The following is a 20,859-nucleotide window of genomic DNA, read 5'->3' as shown; positions in this document are numbered from 1 at the left end:
CAATTCTAAAATGTATGGATATTAAAACTCATAATTTTCCCATGAGTTTGCAGTACTGAATTTCTGACTGTACTCACCCTTTACTTTGCTTGGTGACTTCAGCAAGAGGGAGCCCAGGGCCTTGGACTCGGGTCTGAGATTTGCTAAGGTAGTATCTTTTCCTAACACTGCACCTGAATTTTCTGTTACCAAAACAACAAAAAATGTGATGCTTTAGGGACAAAACTTTGCAAGAGGAATGTAAGCCGGTGATTGGGTGGAAAAATACTGTTCTCTTGAGACGGGTTAAAAAATAAGCTTACTAAAACCTGTCCTACCATAAAGGGTGTCTTTGACATTGCAACATTTGGCATTTGTTTGTTGTGCACTCCCACGGAAGCACTGATTACCTCAGTGAAAGTTTCTTTTTTTGTAAGCCTTTACCCATACTGAGTGGTCTCAATCTTGGTATATATTTATGGGCCTGCATTACTAAAAAACAGCAGAAGTTTGTTAGCTACTAGTTAAAACTGTATATCTGCAAATATGCCAAAATATCCTCCTCTTCTTTCATCTCCTTTTTTTGTACTTCTAAAAAATGTTAACATTTTTGAAAGCAACTGAGAAGAAGTTATACCAACAATATCAAAGTGAAATGTGTAAAGATGTAATGTGTACTAGATAATTAATATAAATTATTGCCTTGCATCAGCAAAATGTTGCTTCCTTAAAGAGCTACTAGATATGGACAGTTGTAACTAATAAGAAAACATCATTCATTTGGTGTTAAAATGCTCCCTGGTGTAAAAGGCACTAGGGGAAGCTGGTTGCTTATTTGACACGCCAGTGGCTTGTCTCTGATATTTGAAAATTCTTTGTTGATTTCGTTGTTAAAAGCATTTTTAATGTGACACCATTGAATTGCATGCTGTTTAATTGCTTTATTAGGTCAGTGGAGTTTGTCCTTTAGAAATTGTAGTGCCTTTTGAAGAAGAAAATGCTTTGGTGGTACCAGAGATGTCAGTCCCTTATGTTCCCATAGAGAGTTATTTCAGCTGATGTCAGTTTAGCAAGTAATTTGTGGGCTGGAACAGGAGTGGAATCTCTTGCAGAGTCTCTCCTGCTGAGATCTGTGTTAGGTGGTGAACACAAAAGCCAAAGTGTGCAGCTGTTTGATATGAAGTCACATAACTTGTGAGCAGACAACATTTCAAATTGTTTTCCATTTTTTCCATTCATATAGTGGGAACTATTTTTGACATGGAAACTTGGGGTAACATAGCTCAATATTTGCAGTCTCATTTTGCTTCAAGTAAGCAAGTTGATATTGCTCTGGAGTTGTGGCATGTGGTTAAGAATGTCTAGAATTTTCATACTGTCATAACAATAAACCAGATTAAATAGGGTAGGAAAGTAATTATTAGATTATAAATGAGTCAGATCAAAGTTATATGGAAGGTAATTTTACCCAGGAGGAATTGGTTCACTTTGGGCTGGAGTGATAGATGTTCTATTTTACCTGGCTGTTTTTCTTTTGTTCCACAGAAAGGAATCATTGAGTCATCACAGAATGGCTTGAGTAGAAGGGGACCTTAGAGATAATGTAGTTTCAGTCTCCCTAGGAAGGAACACCTGCCACTAGACCAGGTTCCTCAAAGCCTCATTTTGAAGGAGGTGATCTTTGACTATTAACCAGCTTTTTATGGGCTCCTCTTCCCTTGAGGACGTAATCCCATGATGCTCAACCAAGCAGATCCCTGGAGAGGCCAGTCTGCTTTTCTGGAGCCCAGGGTGCTGAGCCTGCTGTGCTCCCTGCTCACTGCCTTAAGGTCCTCAAATGCCACCATTCCAATGTCACTGCGGCCAAGGCTCCCCACTAGTTTCACATTCTGTACCAGACCCTCTTTGTTGGTGATAACAAGGTTCAGCATAGCACCTCGTCTTGTTGGCGCTTCTGTCATTTGGAAGAGGAAGTGTTTTCATATTTAATTGGAGAGATTTGACACATTTAACCACTTTTCATGGACTATACAAAGTTTTTCTGAAGAACCCTTGTTTGTAGAACAAAATGCAATTTGCTTAAGTAGTATATCCAATATATGAACTAATCCAATTTTAAAATGGTGTAAATGGTAGTAATAAGTAGTTCTAGACAATGAAACAGAAGGAACTATGACTACTCTTCCTTTTTCTAGCAATAGAGCACAATGGAAAGTGGTCCATGTTAAAGGAGAACCCGTAAGTGTCTGGGCAAAGGGAGGCACCCAGTAGTTGCAGAAAGACAAACCAGGACCTTTGGGTTGTGTTGCCTGGAGTGGTGTAGTGCTGTCGGATATTATTCTGCACAGTGGGGAAAAATGAGCTACATGGTTCCTGCTTCTGCTTTGTACATTCCTTGCAGTGGGAGTGATTTTGAAGTGCAGTACAGGCTGTGTTCCCCGGCCCCCAAGATCACACTGCTGCTGCGTGTTCCCATGACCTTCTCCAAAGAGGTTGCACAAGCCCAGCGGAACATGTCGGCACGCCTGTGTTGTATGTTCCCAGGGGCTGGCTCTTGAGAAGACAATTGGGAGAAGGCACAGTTTATTATTGGGTTCAAGTCAGTGTTCTTGAATGCTGACATTTTTATTGACTCTTGCAGCTGTACTCGTTGTGTAGTTTATGTTCTTAACATGTAATTTTTGCTTGAATCTGAGATCTCTGCCACAGACAGCCCTCTCTTACTGCAGTATCATTGTCAAAAACTGTGACCTCAAAAGACCAAAGAATACCTGTGATGGAGGATTTTAAGCTCTTACCTTCCTGTGGCCTTCTTTGTTCTTCAGATTGGTGCTAATCCTTGTTTCAGAGTTCATAGATAGGAGGAAGAAAGCTGATACAGCAGAGGTCTTTTGGCACAACAGAAGAAAATTGAAATTCAACCAAAGCTGATGGAGGCTGGCTTGTGTACCAAAATCAGTTTGTGGAAAGCTATTTTCTGTGGTTGCTGTCTTGTGCTAGGACAAACTGTTGTGTTCTGCTGCAGGAATGTTATGTTTGCTTTGAAAGGACCAACCCAGGAGGCTTCTATTGTGATACAAAGCAATGTTGCAGAATCCAGGTGTTGTGATTTTTCTGGACATTGAGTTTTGGTTGGCATTCCCAAACAAGATCTTAATTTAAAAAAGCAAACAAAAAAAAGCTTGGCTGGTATCAGCGAGCCACCTTTGTTGGTGCATTTTACTTTGTCATGAAGTGAAAGCGCTTTTTTCTACATACCTCGTAGTCCCTACATGAAATGAGCTATGTCATAGTGGCAGTAGAATGGAGCCTGTGGTGGAGGTTTCTGTGGCTGTGGCCATGTCATCCAAATAATTCCTCTAACTGACCAGCAAAACCAAAAAGCCAAGAAGAAAGCCAATAACCCCTGCAAGGCTCTTAAACTGACCACATTCTGACTTCAACACAGCTGGATCTTCCAGTGCCACCAGTAACAGCCTGCATAGAACAGCACGTTCAAAGTCCATCCTAGGGCCAAGTAGCCTCCATCTAGAGTAAGTCACATTCCAAGGAGCAAGCTGGAGACCTTAAAGTCTGCATGTGCCTCATGGAGAGTGCACTGAATATCTGTGATAGATGAAATACTTAAGTATGCATCTTATTAAGTTGCCTCTACATGTTTGGAGGTTAAAAGTTACAGAAAATACCCGAACCAGCTACCACTATCGCTGTTTCATGCAGAGGAGGATTTTTATTGTTAATTCCAAGTTCATGCGTTTATTTACCAATGGCCCACCCTTCTTTGTCTTCTTCCCTCTTCTTACTTGGTCTATTGCCCTGGCCCATGTCATTTTCTCTTGTGTTGCTTTTTTTAAAATCGAGTTGTTTAACACTTGTTTATAACCAGAATTAATTAACTGTGAGTGAAAGCTGGTCAATGCGTCACAAGACCATATAGATTCTGATGTGTTGTGTAAGCATTCTGGTCATGTTGGAGAGTTTGCCATGAACCCTGTCCTGATCGAACAGCTCTGAGTACCCTTGGCACAGTGCATGTGCCCCCCAGGGGCTGCCCCAACTCTGAACTGAAGCAACTTGTTTTTTAAACTTCTCGAAAAACATTTGCAGTCAAGCTTTTTCCGGAGCAGGTTGATGAGGGTTTCCAAATGTCTGGCCTCTTTTTCCTGTTTTATGTCTTGTTTGTTCTAGAGCAGTTTTCTCAGCCTTTTATTGTTATTGACAGAAGCTAATGAAGGCTCACCCAGTTCCTGCCTTTATGTTAATTAAAAATTAGTACCAGTCAATTCCTGGTCTATTTTTACAATTAGTCCATTGTTAAACTGTCATTTCAACTTCAAATGAAAATTGAAGGTTTAAAATTCATAGGGTTTCCTGCCTAGTATTAAAACAGTATTGAATGCCTTCAGATTTTGGGTTTGCTTTCTAACTATTTTAGTCCCTTTTAGACACTAAAGGTAAGGCTAGACTCATTCAGATTCGATTAGGCTAAAAATACTTGTGGATCTGCCATGCATTTCATGCAAATATCTTAAAACTATGTATAGGTTAGGTCTGTACATACATGTAAGAAAGCTTCATGAGAATTCAGTGACAGCTCCCAAATGTTTCTTTTTTTGAAATCACCAAAGAAAAAGGTATCTTTCTACTTTGTCTGGCAAAGTAACTACTCTTCATTCCTGCTATCAGGGGGTTTGCTCAGCATGTCTGTTCAGCACTGATACTTTTATATTCTGTAGCTGGAAGGGACACGAACTGAATTGGACTTCACCACATGCGCAGCCGCAAATATACCTATCGTAGTGTATTTATACAGTGTTGGAATGATCCTGCATAAAAAATCTATAAGGATTTAGTTGTGAGGATGCCTTTTTTCCCCACTTTGAAATCCATTTTGACTGTAGCTGCTGACTTTCTATTGAATGTGGCTCTACTGCTTTTTTGCAGGGAAAATAACTTTGCGGTGAGGCGAAAGTGAAGGTGATTCAGTGGTGGTAAAAAGGAGAATCAGCAGCACAGCTTGTCTGAGCACTTGACCTGAGCTGTCTTGCCGTGTAAGCAGAAAAAGAGAATCTGTGGGAAAATTAACACTAAAGTGAGTGGTAACACAAGATTTTGGGTTACTGGAGTGTGAAATGAAAACTGTTAACAGTCCTTTCTTCCGCAGTAAGGGATGTGTGCCATTGACCAGAGAAACGCTGTAGAAGTGTAATGCTTTGCTAACTCATATTTTGAAAAGTTTGGAAAGCTGTGAAGCCAGGAAATGTCCAGAAGTGTTGTGCTGTTACGAAGTTGGAGATACTTGACTAGGAAATTTTGGGTACAGCTTGACTTGCTTCTTTGCCTTCTACAAACAGTCACATGTCAGTTTCACAACAGGTGAAGCCTTTAAGTAAGCTTCAAGTTCAGTGAAGGCAATTTATTTCACAGGGATGTCACCGTTGTGCTGAGATTTTTATTTTTGCCTCAGATTGTCAAAGAGGAGAGAGTTATGTTTTAGCTGATACTGACTTTGAGGATAAAGAGCATGGTTTGTTCTAAAGTGTTCTTATAGGTGAGTCTGTCCATACCCGAAAACCTGCTAAGCAGGTTAAGTTGATAGGCAGGAGAGAAGAGACTTCACTACAATGCACCCATGTGTGTTAGGAGCAATTGCTATCCTGCATATATAATTTTTCAGGTGATGTATCACATGTAGAGTGCTATTTTGCCATCCCTGTAGCTTGACCGTACAATTGAATCCACAGCAGTGACTCCATAGGGCTCTTTATGGGCATGAGAGTCCTTTTGCTTCTGCTCCCAAGGAAGCCACTGAATTCAGCACAGTTATGATGATAAGGTTACGACAGAGCATCCCTGACGGGCTTTCTTTGCTAAGGCTCCATCTAATCGCTGCTTGTGCAGATCTGATTAACATTCTGCTTGTCATTGAACTGTACGTGCGGGTGTATATATATAAAATTAATTTCTGTATGTGAAGAAGTAAAACAGCATAAAAAGGGAAAAAACAAGGGAAAGAACTGTGCTTTCTCTTCTTTTTCTTTTCAGATCTTAGAAATTCTGCCAGATTTAGCTCTAACATTAAGTATTTTGATGGAAGAATGGAAAAGAAATACAAATTATTGATGCATGCAAAGCCATGGACATTAGTGAAAGACATTATAGGAATATGATATAGGATGTTTTTACCAATTGAATTATTGTTCAGTTCTGTAGTTTTTGCTTTTTAGTTGTGAAGTAAATAGTCTTCTGATGCTGTCAGTAGTTACAGCAGTGAGGAACTTCAATCATGCACTGTTTAAATAGGAGAGCAGTACTGTTAATTGTCAACACTGATTATAGAAAATGTCAGGAACAGTTTATGGATTTCTTTGTGGGAATTTTCATATAAATTGCCACACCAAAACTTCAGAACACAGTAAATGGTGATGGAAAAAGAGTAACCTTTGTAAGATAAAAGGAGTTATTTTCTTAATTTTCCAGCTGATGAGTAAACATGAAAGGAAAGGCACCAAATTGCTTTTGCTATCATGATATAGTTTTCTCAGTCTACAGGTTGTTCTGTCCTTTTTTAATATTAAAGTTAGTTTTTTGACATAAAATTATCCTGCTTCTCAAATTTGAAACAAATTGGAAGCAATTAATAAGTGAAATAATCAAGCAGTCATTTAATCAGAGTTAAAACTCTATGTAAATATATTTATGTATTTATCTATGAAATTGCATTTAAGTGTAGTGATAACAGTCTTTATTAGAAAAAGTGCTCTGATTTAACACAAATTGACAAGGATTAGGATTTAATAATGAATTAATTACTGTTTCCTGTTTGAGGGGTGACATATTTTCCCCAAAGATTTTGCTTTTAGTACTACCATCTTTTTCCCCAGATGTTCTCGAATACATTCTGCATTGTTTTAAAACAACTCTAATCTTTAATACGATTATCTGTAAATTTCCTTTGTTTACTGAGGGATTTTTTCAGATTATCAAATAATTTTATATACAAATCCTCCTTTCCTTGGTGCATACCGAAACTCTCCGTGGCACACCCAAGGCAATGCCCCAAATGAAACCAACTGACATCAATTATTGGTGATTACTCTGCCTGCTGGGAAGTGAAATCAAGTCTCAATTCAGGATTTGTTTCAAACACAGGGTAATGAGAGCAGGTGCAGGGAGACGCTGGAGCGTGTGCATTGATTTGCAGGGTAAGCATAGGCAGGTGACTTACGAGTACACAGGATTGAGAAGAGAAAATGGTTGCAGCCAGAGTTGTCATTGCTTCTGGAGAACTTGGGTGACATATTTTCCTGGTACCAACACACCAAAATGAGAGGAGCTTTTCTTTCTCATCACGGTGGTAATGTTGTGTTACACTGGGGCATGTAATAGCACTTAACAGAAGGGCAGAGCCCCTCTTCATCCCACCTAAATATGGCCTGATTTAATTTGCTCTGGCTCCATCAGGCTTCACAAGCTGTAACTGTACTCCCTATTTCTCATGCACCAATAACTGTCTTTCACTGGGGTTTCCTAAGTGTGAAATCAAGTAACTTAGCAGTGGAAGTGTGCTTAAGCATCCTTTATGCCCCTCCCTTTTGTGTCTGTCCTTTGTGTGAGATTGAGTTGCGGGGGAAAAAGATTCAGAACAGAAACCAGCAACTGAGTTACGACAGAGGTTCTGGAGAAGTGAGGGAAAACTGAAAGGCAGTGGATAAGCTATAGCATGGCACTTCTTAGTTTTCTAAATTACCTCCATGTAATTGTAGGCATAGTTTACATGTAATTTTTGACATAGTCTTTTTAATGCAACAGTTGCTGCAGCTACATCATTAGTAAAATCCTTATTGCCTGTGAGGTTTAGAAGGAGCTGGAAATACTGCCTGAGCTACAAGACAGCTTAGAGACAGCTGAAAACTGTATTATCCTTTAGGGGAAAATAAGTCTGCTTGATTTGTTTCTGGAGGACAAATAATGAGTGCGCATTTGGGTCCAGCCAGATTTCCCGCACCACAGCTTCTTTCCAATGCTGGCAGTTTCTTATGGGGCTGCCTGGGTTCCCCTGTAAAGCATTCACTCTTGCATGTTGTTTTGGTAAGCTGTTTTTCAGGCCTTTAGAACAACAGACAAAAGAAGGGAAATACATGTTTTCAAAATGCATTCAAAACTAAGTGTGGAATTTCTTGGGGCAGAGCAAGCTGTGCAGAAACATAAGCATTTTTCATGTTTGAGGTTGTCAGAATCTGTTGTAGGAAAAAAGGTCAGATATCAATACAAGAGTCTGATATTTCCCCTTCAGGACTGCCCCTCCATTTTCTGGATTCAGGAGTTCCAACTCCAGATGTTAGGCAGGAGTAAGAAGTAAGCGAAAAAGGATGCATCTTCGAAGGACAAAGCAGTGCAGTGAGAGCTTCCCTTGTTGGCAAAAGCCTGAGTAAGCAGGTGGGGCTGGCAGCGTGCCCTGAAGGTTAATGCAGTCGGTCACCAAGCTGGAGGGGAAGGTGAAGCCCTCACTTGTGCCCAGCTTCTCAAGAAAGGTCCTCTGAGCAGACTTCTGCTGCCTCTCATTTCACCTTGGGTGCTGGGAGAAAGAAATGGTAGCTAGGACCGAGACAGGGCAAGGCTAAAAAAAGCCCACCCAAAAATCAATGTATATAGTATTTATGGCATTTAGAACCGTGTTGGTTTCGTTCTTTCTTTCTTTGGTGAGCTCCAAGCAGCCCAGCAGGGCCAGCGTTTCGTTTCTGCAGCTGAGCTGCCCCAGTGGGCTCAGGGGCTGCTGTCTGCCCACCCAGCCAGCCCAGCTGCCTGTTGTGCTGGCTGGGGTTTTATGGTGCCCCTGAGGCTATTCCTGGATGACAAGTCTGTATTAGAGAAATATTTTCTTTAGTGCTAATGCAGGAGCAGTCTAGCTGAGCACAGACAGCGGTATTGTTAATTTTCCAGGCTGTTGCTACCTTACTCTCAGCCGTCCCTAGACATCCTCACCATTTTATGTTTCCTCTCTAATGGCATGAGCCAGGATGTCATAATATTCAAAATCAAATGTACCAGAAAATATAATAAATTAGAGTTGGGCTAGCAAAGTAATTGAAGAATAAACTGAATTTAAACCGAACAGGATTGTGTTATGAACTGATTGCTATTCACAAAACGCACCAGAGGAGTGTGACTTCATGTAGATTTACTATTGATGGCAGCGTTTCCTAGATGGCTATTGGCAATAAAGAAATGAAAACGGTGTGAACTTTTGGGTTAGTACCAGAACATAACAATGCAGTAAAGGAAAAGTACCGTTCTCATCACACTGCAAAGTGATCCTGGAAGAAAAATTTTCCTGTGTTTTATTTATTTATGTAAGACATTTATGTGTATTTAGAAATCCTTGAGTTTATAAAAAGGGAATACAGGCCTTGGCATGGACATAACTGAATTTTTTCCCCAACTCTTGATGTAATTCTTCTGTAAGAAAATACTTAGAAAATGTAGCAGTAGAGTGGATCCTCCTCAATTCCAAAAATTGAGTTTAAGGACATTTGATGTCCTTAAGGAGTTGTAAAATTGTTTGCCCAGACAGTTTTACAGCAGATAGAAAATTCTACTCATAGAAAAATACACAGACTATTTTCTATTTCACTAAACCGGGTAACGTACATACATAAGGCATTTTAAAAATAACCCTTCAGCTGTGATGCTAGTAGAGACATAGGGAGATGGCATAAGATCTGGATTTGTGAGCTACAAGTTATCTGAGCTGAGCCCTGTGTTCTTCTGTTCTCTGGAAATGTGAAATGAGATAGAGCTAGTGAAAGGCACCCTGAGGGTTGCTGGTACAGCCAGAAGCCATGGGAAAGCCAGTGCAGGTGGAAGCAGTCAGCAGCAGGTACGTGCTAAAGCATAGCGAGTGCTGTCTGAGCTGCTGGGTTGAGGAGTCTGCGTGGGCTGTGCGAGAGCCAGCCCCGTGCTGAGCAGGCCTGTTGATGTTGAGGCAGTCAGACTGCTGGTGTGCAGAGAAACTGAAAAACCATGCTGGACAATACTTTATTTTCTACTTATTCTTGTTTTGAGAATGCAAAAGAAATTTTGTAAGGATGAGATTTTTGGGAGCAATGATCCAAGCTCAAGGCGAGACTCGTCTGCTTTCAGAATTATGTGCTGTGGTGGAATACCAGCAAATGGAAGGGCTGTTCAGTGGTAGAAACTGAACGAGCCTTTGGTGGCAGTGGGGACAGATGGGAAAAAGGCAGTATTACTGCACCAAAAGAATTAATTTTGTAATAATAAGCAATATGATTTGTTTAATTGAGCTCTTCTAAGTTTAAAGGTTTAAGTTGTGTTTAAATGTGAAATGGCATTGTTTATTTTCATTATTCTTGTAAAATTTAAATAATGTTCCCTACCAGGAATGGTAATGAAATCCATTTGATTTTTAAACTAATACTACAGAATGGTAAAAAAAAAAGCAGCTCTTGTGAGTTAAATACTTGAATATATACAGTAAGGTTTAGCGTTATTAAACTAATTCAAAATGCTGTTAAATCCCTTGATTTAAATTACTTTACTGTGCCATGACCTGATGGAACTAGAAATTAATCCAGAAGATGCAATTAATAGACTACTTATATCTCTCATGTAATACTTAAGATTAATTATTTTTCTATGTGTTTTCTATTTTGATCACTTAAGTTATTTCCTTGCATCCATCCCATATCCTGTAGAAGTAGGCTGAGGGATCACCTCCGGAGGGAGGACAAACATCTACTGTCTGTCCTTCTGGGCTGACTGGCGAAATAGGTAGGGCCAGTTTCATAAACAAGCTGCCAACAACCTTGGCTCTCTCTTCAAACTTGTGTAGGAGAGAACTTGGGAGAATGCTGTTATAAAGGAAAAAATAATCTTCCTAACAGTAGGGGGCAAATAGGCAGCATTTAACCCACTTTAAAAGGAGCAGGCAGTACAGGAATTCCTACAGGAAGGTTTTGAGGAAGGTAGCCTTCAAGATCTGGTATTTCTGCTTGCTGCAATGAGAAGTTCTGATATTTTGTGAAAAATTAAGAGTTCTTCTGTGCTAGTGAGGACTCCCTGTTAATTTCCATCTGTCCTGCATCCCAGGTGACTTTTGGTGAGTTAACAAAACACTGCTTATCTTTGAGAGCTTTCCCCAGTGGAGCACAACACTTGTAACAAGTGTTGTCTGATTAAGGTTTTTTCTAGCTGTGGTCAGCCCTTTTCCTAATGCTTTTTACTTTTGTTAACTTAGCACATGGAGTCTGTGTGCTATGGGTGGGCTCTTACTGCAGTAAGAACACCGGAGAAACTTTGAGTGCAAAAGTTAGGGAGAAATATGATAGGTAAATGGAGTTCTTTCAGAGACTTGTGGAGCATGGTTTACTTTCAAAGTATGCTGGTGGTATGGAAGAAGGTAATTATTTTTTATGAAGTTCATTTCAGTAGTAAACACTAGAAACAACTCAGTTTGAGCAGTCCAGATTGTTTTGGAAGCTGCAGGCAGTTGAACGATGTATTAGAATTTAAGCAGTGTATTTTTATAACATTTAGAAGCAGAAAATCTAAACCATTTTCAGAGGGTGATTGCATCCTGGAAACATGGATCAGTTATCATGATTAACCATTGGAAAACACTGTTGTGCTCAATCCTGTAGTAATGTGCCCAAAAGTCCTTTGAGGACCAAAAGGAGTAGTAACAAGAACCCAAAGGTGCTGTGCTGGGGTATGGGGCAGTACCTGGGACCTGCCAGTTTCTGATGTGAATGCTTTCAGTTAACATGTGAAAGCTGGAAGGACTTTGAAAAGAAAAAAGTTTAGAAAAAAATATTAGAGGATGCTTTATGGTATTTATTTAAGAACTCTTCTTTCCTCATCTTATTGGTAAGTAAACCATAGTGCATAAATGTAATGGAAACTTTCATAATTTAAAAAATATGTTTATGTATCTGGTGGCATCACTGATGGGCAGCTAATCCAGTTAGATATGGCTGGTAACAGTTTGCTACAGAGTGAGTAAATATCATAAATACCTAATGATGGGAAACTCAAGAACAATCAACATGATCATCTAATACTACTATGTAAAGATTTCACTCTTGGATCCAGAATTGCAAAGTGTGTATTTAATGTGTACACATGAGCTAATCACTTCAGGTAGTTCCAATGTGCAGTGATGCTGTTTGGATCAACCTTTCATGCTGCAATTTCTGTTGAGGAATGCTTTTTCTGTATTGGATGGGCAGGGAGACAATGTTATGTAAAGTCATTGATGTCATGGCATGGTGGCTGATAAAGCGGACAGGTGGGATGAGAGATCTGAGACTGATGTGCAAGACATCCATCTTTGTGCACCCTGCTGCTGGGGTGGTGTTGGACTGCTCAGGATCATTGTATGGTGTGTTGTTCAATGCTTTAGGGATAGCCTTTTAAAAATCTGGCAAGTCAGCTTTGCCATGGAGACTTCTATGCCTGAAGAATCTTTTCAGTCTGTTATTTTAAATTATGCATGCCCCAAAGCAAGTATAAGTCATAAAATCAGAAAATACCAGGGTGGAAGGGACCTCAAGGATCATCTTGTCCAACCTTTCTTGACAAAAGCACAGGCTAGACAAGATGGTGCAGCACCTTCTCCAGATGCATTTTGAAAGTGTCCAGCATTTGGGAATCCATCATTTCCCTGGGGACATTATTCCAAGGGCTGATTGTTCTCATTGTGAAAAACATTCCTTTTTTGTCCAATCAGAATCGTCACAGAGGTAACTTGTACCCATAAGCCCTCATATTTTCCATTTGTCTCCTTGTAGAATAGGAGTCTCCAGCTTCTTTCTAGCTACCATCTAAATACTGGAACATGTTGATAAAGTCTCCCCTAAGCCTTTCCTCAAGGCTGAACAAACCCAGTTCTCTCAGCCTCTCCTCATATGGCAGACTTTGCACTCCTTTGATCATCTTTCCCCTCTCTGGGCCTTCTCCCATTTCTCCACATCTCTTTTGAACGCTTCTAAGTGTGTCCATTAGATAGGGAGATGAACAGCTCATAAATTCAGATGTTGCTCTGTTTCATGTTCAGTCAAATAGACTTTGATGGTTTTAATGTAGCAGCACAAAGGCATTTTGAGTTTTGTGAATGTAAAAAGGAATATTAATTCCAGCTTTATCCCTGAAAAGTTCAATGAAAAAACCAGGGAAGAGCCTTTCACATGTTTCACTGTGTTCTTTTCCTACCTTGGTAAGAGCTGCTTCTCTTTTTCCTTTACAAAGAATGTAGTAGCTGAAAGGAAACTTTCTTCATGTGAAAGAAAAGAACGAAAATGAGAAAATGAGTTTAGAAGATCATCAGCAGAAATATTTCATGGGGTTCACAGAGGGTTTCTTTGTACAAAAATGGGAGAACTACAGATATGAACCAAGTCCCTGAATGAGGCAATAGTTTGTTTGAAATGGCATACCAGTAAAATTCTTTTTTTTTTTCCTCTCACCTCTTGTACATTTCTGAAGAGGACATAGAAAAAGCCCATCAGGAAGTTCATAAAGGTCAAAACCTTTATGATTGTCAGCAACTTGGAAAGTATTGGGTAAAGGCAGTAAATAAGTGGGGTATACAGTGACTGTATCGTGGACAGTATGTTGTTCTGTTGCACCTTACTAAGTTAAAATGTCATGAGTTGAAAATGTGTTTCCTCATATTTATGCACAACATAGACCTGCACAATTGCTCAGCTAAACAAACAGGACATTTTCAATTATAAGGTGCCATTACCTTTGTGTGTTCTTGTCATTTATGAAATCAGTGGGTGGTTAATTAAATTGCTCCTTTGGACTCTCCTGAAGGCTGTGTATTAATTATATTTTAGTGGTAGTGTGCACATTTCTCAACTTTTTAATGAGGGTAGAAGTTGTTTACCTCTTCCTTTGTGAATGCTTTTTTTTTTTTAGGTTGGTGTAATACGGGGTTTTGTGGTAGGTTTTTTTCTTTCTTTCCCATAAATCTCATTATTCAGCTGCTCTTTGCAATCATGTGGCATGCCTTAGTTGAAATGAAATCTTAAAATGTTAAATTTCATGTTGCAAAGCACTACTAAAGCTGCAGAGTCTGTGTTAAACTCCACGTTGTTGGAGGGAACAGGTTCAACACTCAGGAGAACAGGCTCCCTTCAGCCACTCAGGTCTTTTGAAAGCAGTTCTGGGGCTCACACCCAGAATTCTTGTTCAGCATGTTGGCTGAGCAGGCAGATTTCAGCTTCCTCCTCCTTTTCTCCGTAGAAGGAGCAGCACTGATGCTTGTGAGTGCAGAGGGAGGCTTGTGGTGGCAGTGCTGGGTTGGGGAGCAGCTGTTGTGTGGCAGGGTAAGGGCTGTGCTTACACCCCCTTCCTTTGCTGTGTGGTGTTTCTCCATGCTGTTCCATACAGCTGAGATCCTCGTGGTAAAAATCGTGCTGTCCTAGCAAATGCCATTTCCAGCTATGACTTTAATCAATGACACGTGTGCTGAAGGAAGCCCATGTAGGTGTAGTGCTGATGTGCTCACAGAGGAACACAGTAGCTGGGATTGGTTTGTGTTGGTTGGTTCTTCAGTTGAAATGGGGTGTACAAGTAGGTGTAAAAACCCAAAGAAAACGCCCGCTAGCCTAGCAGAAGTATCATTGACATTGTCATTTTAATGCTGTTGGAAATGTCTCTAGCAGAGGTCAAAAGTTTTTTTAGTGCTATGCCTTTGAAATACCATCACAGGTTTTATCTCATGGGAAGGAGCAGAATGGGCCTCACTTCTGACTGGACAATTTATTTAACTGGTCTGATGGTCTCACCAGGGGTGATGTCTCATCTAGGCCATTCAGCTCTTCCACAAAGCAGAATGACATAAGTCCTCTTCATTATGCTGTTTATCCAAGCCTGTTTGTTTAAAGCCACACCAAGCCAAGAAGAGGCAGGAAAAACAGATTTGTTGCTTTTTCATAGGGATGATTTACTTTGCAGTGATATTTTCTCAAGTGGAGGACATTATAAAGGCCACCCTGAAGTCTTCTGAAGTATCCACTGAGACCTCAAACTGAACCCTTTGCTGCTGGAGAATGCTCTTCTACTGCTCATTTATCATGGTGTTTGTAGATTCGGAGGGTTTTTTTCATCTACTTCATGGAACTAAGTGAAGGAAGAGGACAGTCTTTAGGGATAATTGTGGTTATCACATTTAGCTGGTTGTCGACTCTCCTGTGTGTAATTTGTGTAATGTCCAATATAAGGGAAAAATAATACTAAAGTATTCAATCTGTAAGTGGAGTTACTAGACTTTATAAAAGCTGCTGTGGAAGATAGTTGTAGTTTGTGGCTCTGCAAATAAGCATGGTTTTATAGTATTCAAAAAGCCAGAAACTTAGTTAATTTGAAATAAAACCATAATAATATTTCCCCTCCTTTTTAATCAACAAAAGTAAAGCAATTTCAGGGTGTAAAACGGACTTTCTGTGTTGAGTACACCTCTACTATTGAGATACTGAATTATATATGGAAATTGAGACTGTCAGAAAGTATGTGCAGTTTTGAAAACAGTCTCGGTATTCCACTTTAATTTTTTTCTTTAAAAAAGCAAAATTTTCTGAAATAGAGGAGTGGAAGAAAGAAGAAGGATGTTACATAATCCACTTGGTTGTTTTTCTTGCAAACATTTTGTTGCTTTACATAATATTTATAGCATATAGAACGACAGGGACTGGAAATGTCCCATGTGTGTTGTAAAGCCACTGTACACGCAGAGTTACTGTAAGGATTCCTGCACAAGTCATTCCTCTGTTCTGTGGGGTGTGCTTGCAAAACTGTGAGGTGCTACGGGGAGTAGCAAGGTTTCATTATGCATTCACAAGAAATGGCTGGCAACATGTTAGCCTGCAGTTAATTTTAATGTTGAGTTTAGATTTTGAAAAGGACACGGTGTGAGAGTGCGCCTGCAGATCTTCTACATTGGCTGCTGCTCTGGTTAGTGTTTGCTGAGCCACAGCTGTTGGGGCTTCACGCATATTCGTGTGAGGTTAGGTGATTAATTTACTGCTTTAGGGAAATCAAACCCTGAGAGCTGCTTAGTGGCTTTAGGAGGAACTGGTCCTGTTTTAATTACCCATTGGTGAATTAATTTGTGTATACCAGCATGCCGACAGCCTTTTTCCTTGGAGTTCCCTGTTACCGTGTGATATCCCCTCCTCCAGGAGATCAACAGTATATTCTTCTTTTCCTGTTGGCAGGTGTTGTGTGTTGCCTCCTCTGGGATGGAAGGCTAAGAAATGTAGACTAAAAGGATGATGAAGGGAAGGGGCTGTCGTGCTCTGTGTTGCAGGTTTTGTAACAGATCCTGGGTTCTGGCTGCCAGGGAATTGTACCGGGGTGTTTCCAAGGCTCTGCTCGGCATTTTAAGGATGCTCCTCTTCAGAGGCTGGGTGCCGAGTCCTTAACTGCAGGTTAGACGCTGTGATGAGAATGACAAACAAGAAATGAGTGGCATGCTTTTGATTTGGCTTGTTTCAAATGCATAGGCTATTCATACACGAAGTGGAAAATGAGTCTCTTTTAAATTAGCTGGTTTGTGCTTTTTGATTATTTTTTAAAAATTTCTTTTTCCTAGGCTTTTTCCTAAATTATGTGGTTCTCTGGTATGTTTTGGTTTTTGGTGTTTTTTTTTTTTTTTTTTTAACAGGCTGGTGCTTTGCAAAATGCTGCGGTCAGGAATCTAGATTTCACTTGACTAAATACAAAGGCTCTTTCTGGTGATTTGTATGTAAGTGTGCGAATTTTTTAAGATTAAAAAAATTATAGCTAGTGCAGTTTTAAAATTGAATTTTAAATACACATTTCATGCATTACATGAGATAATACAAAGATAAAGAGTATTTTTGTAGTCAGAATGTGAGAAGAAGTGAAATAAAATGAAACATTTATGCAGATACAAGCAGAGGTCTGTGTACCTTCTGCCTGAAATTAAACCAACGTCCTCCTTTCTCATGGCTATTTGTATTATTTATAATTGCATGAGATGTGTATCGAGAGGGTCCCTGGGAAATAAGCTCTTAAATGTGAAAGCTCTTTGGTCTCCTAGGATACGTATGTAGTAATAGTTGTGCAGTTATCCATAAGGTTTTCCATTGGGCATCCTAGAAACCCTGTAAACTTCCAGGTAGCCTTTATTAACCACCTTGCAAAAAAAGGTTGCTCATTTTGCTAGGCACCGTGCAGAGCATGCAAACTTTAAGTAACACAAGTCCTTTGATTAAGACTTTTTTAAAAATTAGGAAGGGATGACATACTTCTGGAAAACAGAATGGCAAACTAAAGATCATTCAGGCATTTGCTCCTTCTATTTTCACTAAATCTGTTTGCCTTCGGGGTTTGTTGATGTCTGCGAATTTTGAAAAACTTCATTTAATGTTTTCAAGTGGAAATGTTTGTCTGAAAGAATAACTCTCATTTTGCTGTTTTTCCAGGATTTGAGGAGGGGAAGTAAGGGAAGAGAAAAATGGGGGAGCAATTAGGGTGTCAGGTCCGGCTGTCAAGCATTGTTTTTTTTAAGTGAAGATTGGAAATTGTTGGAGAGGTTCAGTCATTTTGTTGGTGATTTTTCTTACTCCAAGCATACTGTGTATAAATGTTAAACCTAATTATTTGGGATAAGGTTTTATAGCAACTTCATTGCACACTTTGGCCCCCAGTTTTCCACTAACTAGGAATCTCTAAGCCAAAGCACCCCCTTGGTTGCATTTGAAAGTTTGAAGGGAGTCAGGAGGCCAGTGGAAAACAGGGGTCACCAGCCAGCCCGAGCCTCAGCAGATGTGCTGTTCTCCAAATTTTTCATCTAGAAAAATCCCACACCTTTTATTATATATAGGAAAGCTGCAGTGATTTATTTTCATGTACTCAGTGGAAACAAAAAGAGTCTTTGTAAACCCTTTCTGGTTTAGATTCCATTTAGTAATAAGGTTTGGCTAAAGCAACAGAACATACTTTAACAGCAAAGTATCAGTTCAAAATTTAACTTAATATTCAGTTAAACTGGTCTGTGTGGACAAGCACTAAATCTGAGTTCATACATTTCTAGTCCTGAAGTTTACAAAGGGAAATATATGCAAATTACTCCCTTCAGCCAATGTATGGTATATTATTGTAGTAGCTTTCCAGTGTAACTTCTTGGTTCCATGAGCAGTTTTATCTTTTCCATCTTAAAATTCTTCAGCTAGCATGGCCTTTACACAACTCTGTCATCTCTGTATCTTTTATTTACAGTGTCATGTTGCCTGGGATATTATCTATTATCTTATCCCATATGACTGATATTAAAAGTCAGTGTTGCTTGTAGTTGAGTCTCCTGCTCTTAAAGCAAGTTGTCTCCTTTGAATGAAACTCTCATCATGTTCTTGCCTGGACTTCTGGTTTTCACATTGCACACAGAAAGGACAGGATAAAGGCTTTTAATTACTGTGTTTGGCCTCCTCTTGGTTCATTAAATTGAAATTACTAGTTTTTTCATTCTGAAAATCAGTGGAAATCAAGGCTGTTCTCTTACTGCAGTGTTAAACAGTTCTTCACTGATGTGTGAAAAGTTTAGTTTCTGACCCAAATGCCTGAGTGTAGGTGGAAACTGGTAACTGTAGAGCAAACTATTGTTTGCTCTACACTAGACCCTGTTCCTCTGAGTCACTGCACCACTCTGAGCTTGATGGTAAGTTTGAGTTACTTCTTAAAAGCTCTGGATTTTACAAACAGGAAGTTTGCAGATGAACTTCTGAGTAACTCATTGAATCCTTGTTGCTGCTGATAGGAACAAAAAAGCTTGGAAGTCTGCTATTTCCAGATACCCAGTTGCATGCTAGGCCTGTTGTGTGAAGATATCCTGGCCTTATGAACACAGCAGCTACTGCACCTGCCTCTGTACGAAGGGTAGGCAGGTGTCTACCGCCCCTCTGGTCCTTGTGTTGCATTTCTGACATCCTACAGTCTTTGTGCACAGTACTGCTCCCTTTTTGAGGAAAAGAAATTAATCCCATGGGAATGTGCATCCTCATCTTGGAGACACCGTAATACTTTGGGATTGGTTGCACAGCTCCCAGTGGAGCGGGAGTGCTGTCTGGGGTGGTTTCTAGCTTTTGGACAATGTAGCAATAAAAAAAAAAAAAAAACTTATAAAGTTTAAAAAATGTTTCATGTAAGTATCTGGCATAAAACATGTGAACGTGTTTAGTATGAGTTGGGAGTTTAAAAAAAAGTATGGAAATAAAAGGTGGTTTGAATTTTTTATGTCTGTGAACCTAGCCTAACTTGTTGAGAAGTGCTTGGTTTGGGAAAATGAGAATTGTGGTTAGGGAGTGCAAAGAAGATGGATACTCCAGAGGATGAGTCGTCTGCCTTTTAAAGACCTTTTTCCAAAAGCACCGCTAATGAAGTAATATCCTTCAAAGCAAGACTGGTATTTTAAAAGCTAGCTCTTAAGGGTTGAATACATAGAATAAATGAGGAAGCAAAAATTGTATCATCCCCCACAGATGCAAAATTTCAGCCTGCTGAGAAGAGATTGGACAGGGAGGAGGAGGAGAAGGTTGGCTCCTTCCCGATGTAGCATGTTTTTGTCAGTCTCTCTTGCTGCATCCATTTTGACTGTGGGTAGAGAAAAGTGCTGCCTGAAGTTAGGAATCTGAACTCCTCAGCACACTACTCCTTTACCACTGTCTTCCCAAAACGTGGTGACTTGGAATTCCTTGCTGATGTGAGTAAATGTCTTGTATATATTGTACAAATTCATTGTTAACTATCTTAAGTGATTTGCATTTTTCTTTCATAATTTCATGTCTTTGGTTTTTTTAACAACTTGGGGTTTGTCTGCCAGATGAGCATAGCAGTTGGACTCCTGATACCTCCCCACCCTAACAAACTTCTGAGCTTTGCCCCTGTTTGCTTGTAGCCTTCTGTGAGGACTTAACTCTCTTTTATTGAGCAATTTTTTTCTAGTTTATTTCTTGATTTATAGTTCTATTATTGTATCTCTTCTCTATAATCTCTGCATATGGCTATCAATTTGATGTTTTACATAGATGCTGCCAGTTACTTGTTTTTAGTGTCATTTTTTTCTTTAGTTTTATTTTTTGCTACTCACTTAGAAGATAATTTTAATTTTTTACCTTTCTTTAGGAATATTACCTTTTCGTAAAGAGAACAAGACTACTGAGGAAAATGGACAAATGCTGTAACAGCAGCTCAGCTTTCCCTCTTCCACATTATTCATTCTGCAGAGGGGAGTTAGGAGATTGCTGTTTAACATTTAGCCCCTGTCACTCGTGTGAGAATACATAGCAGGGCCTGCTGGCCTGGTGTGTGTGTGCACTGCTATGCAGCTTTGCTAAGATTTCTCACTTGAATCTTAAAGAACAGTTTCTCAATAGTGTTACAACTGAGGTAGTTTCTTTCTGAGGGCACTAACAGGAGTCAGAAAATGTGCTAAAGCAGCCAAACTCTGCACCTCAGGCAGGTAAAGAGATGCACCCTAGAAGCTTCCCTATGTAATAGCTAGTGAAATTCTATTTTTTAACGTGTGTGTGTGTATATATATATATAACATGCAATAAGCCAAGCTAACAGGGAATGTGAAACAAAAAGCTGGCAAACATGGTTAGGGAGTAGGGAAGTGTTTTTAGAAAAAATGCCTGGTTTTTCATTCAATAACTGTTGTCTCTACTCTTTCTTGGTGGCTGTGTAATTACAGGGGCTGAAGTGGAGAATATATGATTCATACAGCAGGACTAAAACAAATGCAGTCTTTGCTTCCGTATTACTTGTGTCTGTCAAATATGTATAACCAGACTGGATTTTACATAGTCAACTCAATGTCCACTTCCTTTTCTG

General features: G+C 39.6%; 1 protein-coding gene across 3 annotated transcripts in view; it reads left to right on the top strand.

The window, feature by feature from the left end:
* LNX2 (ligand of numb-protein X 2) overlaps nucleotides 1-20,859 on the top strand; it is a 58,904-nt gene that overhangs the window by 1,589 nt on the left and 36,456 nt on the right. The window contains exon 1 of one of the 3 annotated variants that reach the window (XM_063149083.1): nucleotides 19,618-19,726. The exons of the other annotated variants lie outside the window; for them this stretch is intronic. The gene's annotated coding sequence lies outside the window, so the exon portion shown is untranslated. Of the gene's footprint in view, nucleotides 1-19,617; nucleotides 19,727-20,859 lie in introns of those variants that run through there. 3 annotated transcript variants of the gene reach the window in all.

This window comes from Melospiza melodia, chromosome 2 (assembly GCF_035770615.1).
Source record: "Melospiza melodia melodia isolate bMelMel2 chromosome 2, bMelMel2.pri, whole genome shotgun sequence".
In the NCBI taxonomy this organism is placed as follows: Eukaryota; Metazoa; Chordata; class Aves; order Passeriformes; family Passerellidae; genus Melospiza; species Melospiza melodia.
The sequence above is the reverse complement of the archived record's forward strand: the minus strand, read 5'-3'. Positions and strand labels throughout refer to the sequence as shown.